Here is a 7,500-nt window from a genome sequence, read left to right as displayed (position 1 = left end):
ACTCGCTGAAACACAACAGATGTTTGACAATGAGAGTCAATGGGGTCCAAAGTCGTTCGGTTCCCAACACTCTTCAGAACATCAACGAGAGCGAGTACATGAAGACGCATGATGATGTCATTACATCTATACATCATGACTGAATTTATGCGGATTTGAGCTGTTAACACTTTACAATAATGCCAACATTAGTTACCGAACATGAACAACACTCCGCCAGCAAGCGTTCCTCTGTTCATCTGTTCATCTCAACATTTACTAATCCATTATTTTATCTGTGAATATTATAGCTAACATGAACTAACTGTGTTTTTATGAACGGATATCAGTAAATATTGGTAAAGTTAGTTGATGCATTAGTGTGAATTACAGCACCTTATAGGAAAGCGTTATTAAATTAAAAAGAAAATAGATGCAATCAAGCCTATAAATCACACAATACATTTAATTAGAATATCAACAATAATTTGCAGTGACACAGATGGTGATTTTCATATATATTAAGGCTGAAAGCATTTCTGAGGTAAATGTGCTTGATTGCATGACAATTGTGAAAAATAATAATAATATTTATAGTGAAAATAATAATCTGGGTGCACTGTACACAAGGCCTCATTTGTTAATGCATCAACTAACTAAGAACTATCAACTATCATTTAATAATCCTGGTTAATGTCAGCTGATAAACATTCTTCACTGTTCATGTTCACTAATGTTAACAGATGCAACTTTTGATTTTAATAATGCATTAGTAAATGTTAGGTTGTGCTGAGATTAATAAAAGTGTTGTTCACTGTTAGCTCATGTTCACTAATGTTCCCAAAGCTCTTACTATCTTCAGCCTGAAGTTTGTGATCTGGGATTTGAGCGTCTCATGTTCGTGTGCTTGTGTTTGTGTGAGTAATAATGATGTGATTGTGTTAGCAGTGATCCCGAGGGAACTGTGGGGTTTACGTCACATCATTGAGTCTCACCTCCACCTGTGAGGAACATGACCTCATCACCCTGTGTTAGCGGCATTAGAGGAGATGATGTAGTTTCTGCTCTGCAATAACAGCGGGTTCGCCAGGGACGCTTCCTTTATAAAGTTTAACCACAAAAGAGAGATTATAAAGCTATATTTAAGTTTTCATGTGTTTGCTGTGGTAATTTATATTGATGTGACCTTTGACCTTTGTTGTGAATGTTGTTTTGTTTTTTAAGAAAAGAGTTTTAAAAACCTTCGTTCTCCGTGTGTTTTCTTCAGATTTAAAACTTCAACCAGATCAAATATTTCAACCAAGATCATTTTTATGAAATTAGAATGAGATTTTTGGTATTTTTGTATATAAATTGTGTATAAGAAATTAGAAAGAAATATAAAATATATGTAAATAATATATTTATATAAATATATATATATATATATATCTACAGTGGGGAGAACAAGTATTTGATATACTGCCGATTTTGCAGGTTTTCCCACTTACAAAGCATGTAGAAGTCTGTAATTTTTATCATAGGTACTCTCCAACTGTGAGAGACGGAATCTAAAACAAAAATCAAGAAAATCACATTGTATGAGTTTTAAATAATTCATTTGCATTTTATTGCATGATATAAGTATTTGATCACCTACCAACAAGTAATAATTCCGGCTCTCACAGACCTGTTAGTTTTTCTTTAAGAAGCCCTCCTGTTCTCCACTCATTACCTGTATTAACTGCACCGGTTTGAACTCGTTACCTGTATAAAAGACACCTGTCCACACACTCAATCAAACAGACTCCAACCTCTCCACAATGGCCAAGACCAGAGAGCTGTGTAAGGACATCAGGGATAAAATTGTAGACCTGCACAAGGCTGGGATGGGTTACAGGACAATAGGCAAGCAGCTTGGTGAGAAGGCAACAACTGTTGGCGCAATTATTAGAAAATGGAAGAAGTTCAAGATGACGGTCAATCTCCCTCGGTCGGGGGCACCATGCAAGATCTCACCTCGTGGGGCATCAATGATCATGAGGAAGGTGAGGGATCAGCCCAGAACTACACAGCAGGACCTGGTCAATGACCTGAAGAGAGCTGGGACCACAGTCTCAAAGAAAACCATTAATAACACACTACACCGTCATGGATTAAAATCCTGCAGCGCACGCATGGTCTCCCTGCTCAAGCCAGCGCATGTCCAGGCCCGTCTGAAGTTTGCCAATGACTATCTGGATGATCCAGAGGAGGAATGGGAGAAGGTCATGTGGTCTGATGAGACAAAGATAGAGCTTTTTGGTCTAAACTCCACTCGCCGTGTTTGGAGGAAGAAGAAGGATGAGTACAACCCCAAGAACACCATCCCAACCGTGAAGCATGGAGGTGGAAACATTCTTTGGGGATGCTTTTCTGCAAAGGGAACAGTATTGAGGGGAGGATGGATGGGGCCTTGTATCGCTAGATCTTGGCCAACAACCTCCTTCCCTCAGTAAGAGAATTGAAGATGGGTCGTGGCTGGGTCTTCCAGCATGACAACGACCCGAAACACACAGCCAGGGCAACTAAGGAGTGGCTCCGTAAGAAGCATCTCAAGGTCCTGGAGTGGACTAGCCAGTCTCCAGACCTGAAACCAATAAAAAATCTTTGGAGGGAGCTGAAAGTCTGTATAGCCCAGCGACAGCCCCGAAACCTGAAGGATCTGGAGAAGGTCTGTATGGAGGAGTGGGCCAGAATCCCTGCTGCAGTGTGTGCAAACCTGGTCAAGAACTACAGGAAACATATGATCTCTGTAATTGCAAACAAAGGTTTCTCATTATCATCATCATCATCATCTTCTTCCGCTTATCTGGGGCCGGGTCGCGGGGGCAGCAGTCTAAGCAGAGATGCCCACACTTCCCTCTCCCTAGACACTTCCTCCAGCTCTTCCGGGGGATCACCGAGGCGTTCCCAGGCCAGCCGGGAGACATAGTCTCTCCAGCGTGTCCTAGGTCTTCCCCGGAGTCTCCTCCCAGTGGGACGCGCCCAGAACACCTTCCCGGGAAGGCGTCCAGGAGGCATCCGGAACAGATGCCTGAGCCACCTCAGCTGACCCCTCTCGATGTGGAGGAGCAGCGGCTCTACTCTGAGCTCCTCCCGAGTGACCGAGCTTCTCACCCTATCTCTAAGGGATCGCCCAGCCACCCTGCGGAGAAAGCTCATTTCGGCCGCCTGTATCCGGGATCTTGTCCTTCGGTCATGACCATAGGTGAGAGTAGGAACGTAGATTGACCGGTAAATCGAGAGCTTCGCCTTGCATCTCAGCTCTTTCTTCACCACGACAGACCGGTACATCGACCGCATTACTGCAGAAGCTGCACCGATCCGTCTGTCAATCTCCCGTTCCATTCTTCCCTCACTCGTGAACAAAACCCCAAGATACTTAAACTCCTCCACTTGAGGCAGGAACTCTCCACCAACCTGAAGTGTGCAAGCCACCCTTTTTTGACTGAGGACCATGGCCTCGGATTTGGAGGTGTTGATTCTCATCCCAACCGCTTCACACTCGGCTGCAAACCGTCCCAGTGCATGCTGAAGGTCCTGGCTTGATGAGGCCAACACGACAACATCATCCGCAAAGAGCAGAGACGAAATCGTGTTGTCACCAAACCTGACACCCTCCAGCCTCTGGCTGTCCCTAGAAATTCTGTCCATAAAGATTATGAACAGAACCGGCGACAAAGAGCAGCCCTGCCGGAGTCCAACATGCACCGGGAACAAGTCTGATTTACTGCCGGCAATGCGAACCAAGCTCCTGCTTCGGTCGTACAGGGACCGGACAGCCCTTAGCAAAGGACCCCGGACCCCATACTCCCGGAGCACCCTCCACAGGCCGCCGCGAGGGACACAGTCCAATGCCTTCTCCAAATCCACAAAGCACATGTGGACTGGTTGGGCAAACTCCCATGAACCCTCCAGCACCCTGTAGAGGGTATAGAGCTGGTCCAGTGTTCCACGGCCTGGACGAAAACCATACTGTTCCTCCTGAATCCGAGGTTCTACTATCGGCCGTATTCTCCTCTCCAGTACCCTGGCATAGACTTTCCCAGGGAGGCTGAGAAGTGTGATCCCCCTGTAGTTGGAGCACACCCTCCGGTCCCCCTTAAAAAGAGGGACCACCACCCCGGTCTGCCATCCCAGAGGCACTGTCCCCGTCTGCCACGCGATGCTGCAGAGGCGTGTCAGCCAAGACAGCCTCACAACATCCAGAGACTTGATGTACTCAGGGCGGATCTCATCCACCCCCGGTGCCTTGCCACAGAGGAGTTTCTTAACTACCTCTGTGACTTCAGCTTGGGTGATGGACGAGTACACCTCTGAGCCCTCAGCCTCTGCTTCCTCAAAGGAAGACGTGACGGCGGGATTGAGGAGATCCTCGAAGTATTCCTTCCACCGTCCAACGACATCCCCAGTTGAGGTCAACAGCTCCCCACCTCTACTGTAGACAGCCTTGGTAAGGCACTGCTTCCCCCTTCTGAGGCGCCGGACGGTTTGCCAGAATCTCTTTGAGGCCAGCCGATAGTCCTTCTCCATGGCCTCACTGAACTCCTCCCAGGCCCGAGTTTTTGCCTCCACAACCACCCGGGCTGCAGTTCGCTTGGCCTGCCAGTACCCGTCAGCTGCCTCAGGAGTCCCACAAGCCAACCAGGCCCGATAGGACTCCTCCTTCAGCTTGACGGCATCCCTTACTTCCGGTGTCCACTACCGGGTTCGGGGATTGCCGCCTCGACAGGCACCGGAGACCTTACGGCCACAGCTCCGAGCGGCCGCTTCGACAATGGAGGTGGAGAACATGGTATATGGACTCAATATCTCCAGCCTCCCTCGGCATCTGGTCAAAGCTCCGCCGGAGGTGGGAGTTGAAGATCTCTCTGACAGGAGACTCGGCCAAAAGTTCCCAGCAGACCCTCACAGTACGCTTGGGTCTGCCGAGTCTGTCCAGCCTCCTCCCCCGCCATCGGATCCAACTCACCACCAGGTGGTGATCAGTTGACAGCTCCGCCCCTCTCTTTACCCGAGTGTCCAAGACATACGGCCGCAGGTCAGATGAAATGACCACAAAGTCGATCATCGACCTACGGCCTAGGGTGTCCTGGTGCCACGTGCACTGATGGACACCCTTATGCTTGAACATGGTGTTCGTTATGGACAAACTGTAACTAGCACAGAAGTCCAATAACTGAACACCGCTCGGGTTCAGATCAGGAGGGCCGTTCCTCCCAATCACGCCCCTCCAGGTGTCACTGTCGTTGCCCACGTGGGTGTTGAAGTCTCCCAGTAGAACGATGGAGTCCCCAGTCGGAGCAATTTCCAGCACCCCTCCCAGAGACTACGGGTTTGGCCCGTAGGCACACACGACAGTGAGAGACCTATCCCCGACCCGTAGGCGCAGGGAAACGACCCTCTCGTTCACCGGGGTGAACTCCAACACATGGCGGCTGAGCTGGTGGGCTATAAGCAAACCCACACCAGCCCGCCGCCTCTCACCATGGGCAACTCCAGAGTGGTGAAGAGTCCATCCTCTCTCAAGGAGTGTGGTTCCAGAGCCCAAGCCGTGCGTAGAGGTGATCCCGACTATCTCTAGTCGGAACCTCTCTACCTCACGCACAATCTCAGGCTCCTTCCCCGCCAGCGAGGTGATGTTCCACGTCCCTAGAGCTAGTTTCCGTGTCCAGGGATCGGGTTGTCGAGGCCCCCGTCTTCGACTGCCGCCAGATCCTCTCAGCACCGGCCCCTTACGGTCCCTCCTGCAGGTGGTGAGCCCACGGGAAGGCGGCCCCAAGTCGCTCCTTCGGGCTGAGCCCGGCCGGACCCCGTGGGGAGAGGCCCGGCCACCAGGCGCTCGCATACGAGCCCCAACCCCAGGCCTGGCTCCAGGGTGGGGCCCCGGCTGCGCCATACCGGGCGACGTCACGGTCCTCGATCTTATTTCCATCATAAAGGGTTTTGAACCGCTCTTAGTCTGACCTGTCGCCTAGGACCTGTTTGCCTTGGGAGACCCTACCAGGGGCATATAGCCCCGGACAACATAGCTCCTAGGGTCATTCGGGTACTCAAACCCCTCCACCACGGTAAGGTGGCAGTTCAAGGAGGGGACAAAGGTTTCTGTACCAGATATTAAGTTCTGCTTTTCTGATGTATCAAATACTTATGTCATGCAATAAAATGCAAATTAATTACTTAAAAATCATACAATGTGATTTTCGGGATTTTTTTTTTTTTTGATTCCGTCTCTCACAGTTGAAGAGTACCTATGATAAACATTACAGACTTCTACATGCTTTGTAAGTGGGAAAACCTGCAAAATCAGCAGTGTATCAAATACTTGTTCTCCCCACTGTATATTGCTCAAGACATTTGATATTTTATACATACATTTTATAAGTAATTAGGAAGATATATAATTGTATATAAATATATTTATACATTGCTCAAGACATTTGATGTTTAATATATAGGCTATATACAATTTTATACGATTTAAACTATGATTGATGAAGATGATTTATGAAATTAGCACATTAGATACATTTTCATATGTACATTATATATATATAGTCTACTGTATGCATAAAGAAAATAAATATGTACATAATTAGCTTAAGACAATTGATAGTTTAAATATGTATCAAATTTTAGAAGAGGATGTTTATGAAATTAGCTCGAGACATTTGATATTTTTATATGTACATTTTATATTACAGATTAGAAAAAAAATATATATTTATTATTATTTTAATATTTTTTTACATTTATATTTTTTACAATACATTTTTTTAAAGGATGTTTATGAAATTAGCACGACGTGATATTTTAATATACGCATTTTATAAGAAAATAGAAAGAAATATACACATATATATATATATATATATGTATATATATGTATATATATATAAAGTCTTGTGCTAATTTTATATATCATGAATTAATAAAAGAAAAGGTGGATATCACTAATTTTGTGGGAATCAATAATAAAAATGTATTTATTTAAAAAAATAAACCAAAAGTTGAAGAAACCCACGTTTACAGAAGGAAATACATTTTACCTGATCAATAGCGTCGCAGTACCTCTGCGTGAGGGGCGTGTCCTTGTCTCCCACTGCTCGCTGATTGGCTGATGGCGCGTGGCCCCGCCCCTGCTGGAGAACGCATCTGATGAGACTCGCGCTCAGAGACTCAGAGAGGAATATTGTGATGAGGAATGAAGCAGCTCTGAGGAATATTGTGATTCTGGAAGAGGAATAAAGCAGCTCTGAGGAATATTGTGATTCTGGGAGAGGAGTAAAGCAGCTCTGAGGAATACTCGCGCTTGGTTCTCTGTCAGAGAATGAAAGTCCTGCAGAAATGAAGACAGTGTCAGTGGTGCTGCTGCTCTTCACACTCTCAGGTGAGTTTCTCTCAGTGTCTCTCAGGTGAGTTTCTCTCAGTGTCTCTCTCAGTGTCTCTCAGTGTCTCTCAGGTGAGTTTCTCTCAGTGTCTCTCAGTGTCTCTGAGGAT

This window comes from Leuciscus leuciscus (genome assembly GCF_965113295.1).
Source record: "Leuciscus leuciscus genome assembly, chromosome: 20".
NCBI classification, from domain to species: Eukaryota; Metazoa; Chordata; class Actinopteri; order Cypriniformes; family Leuciscidae; genus Leuciscus; species Leuciscus leuciscus.
This window is presented reverse-complemented; position numbering follows the sequence as displayed.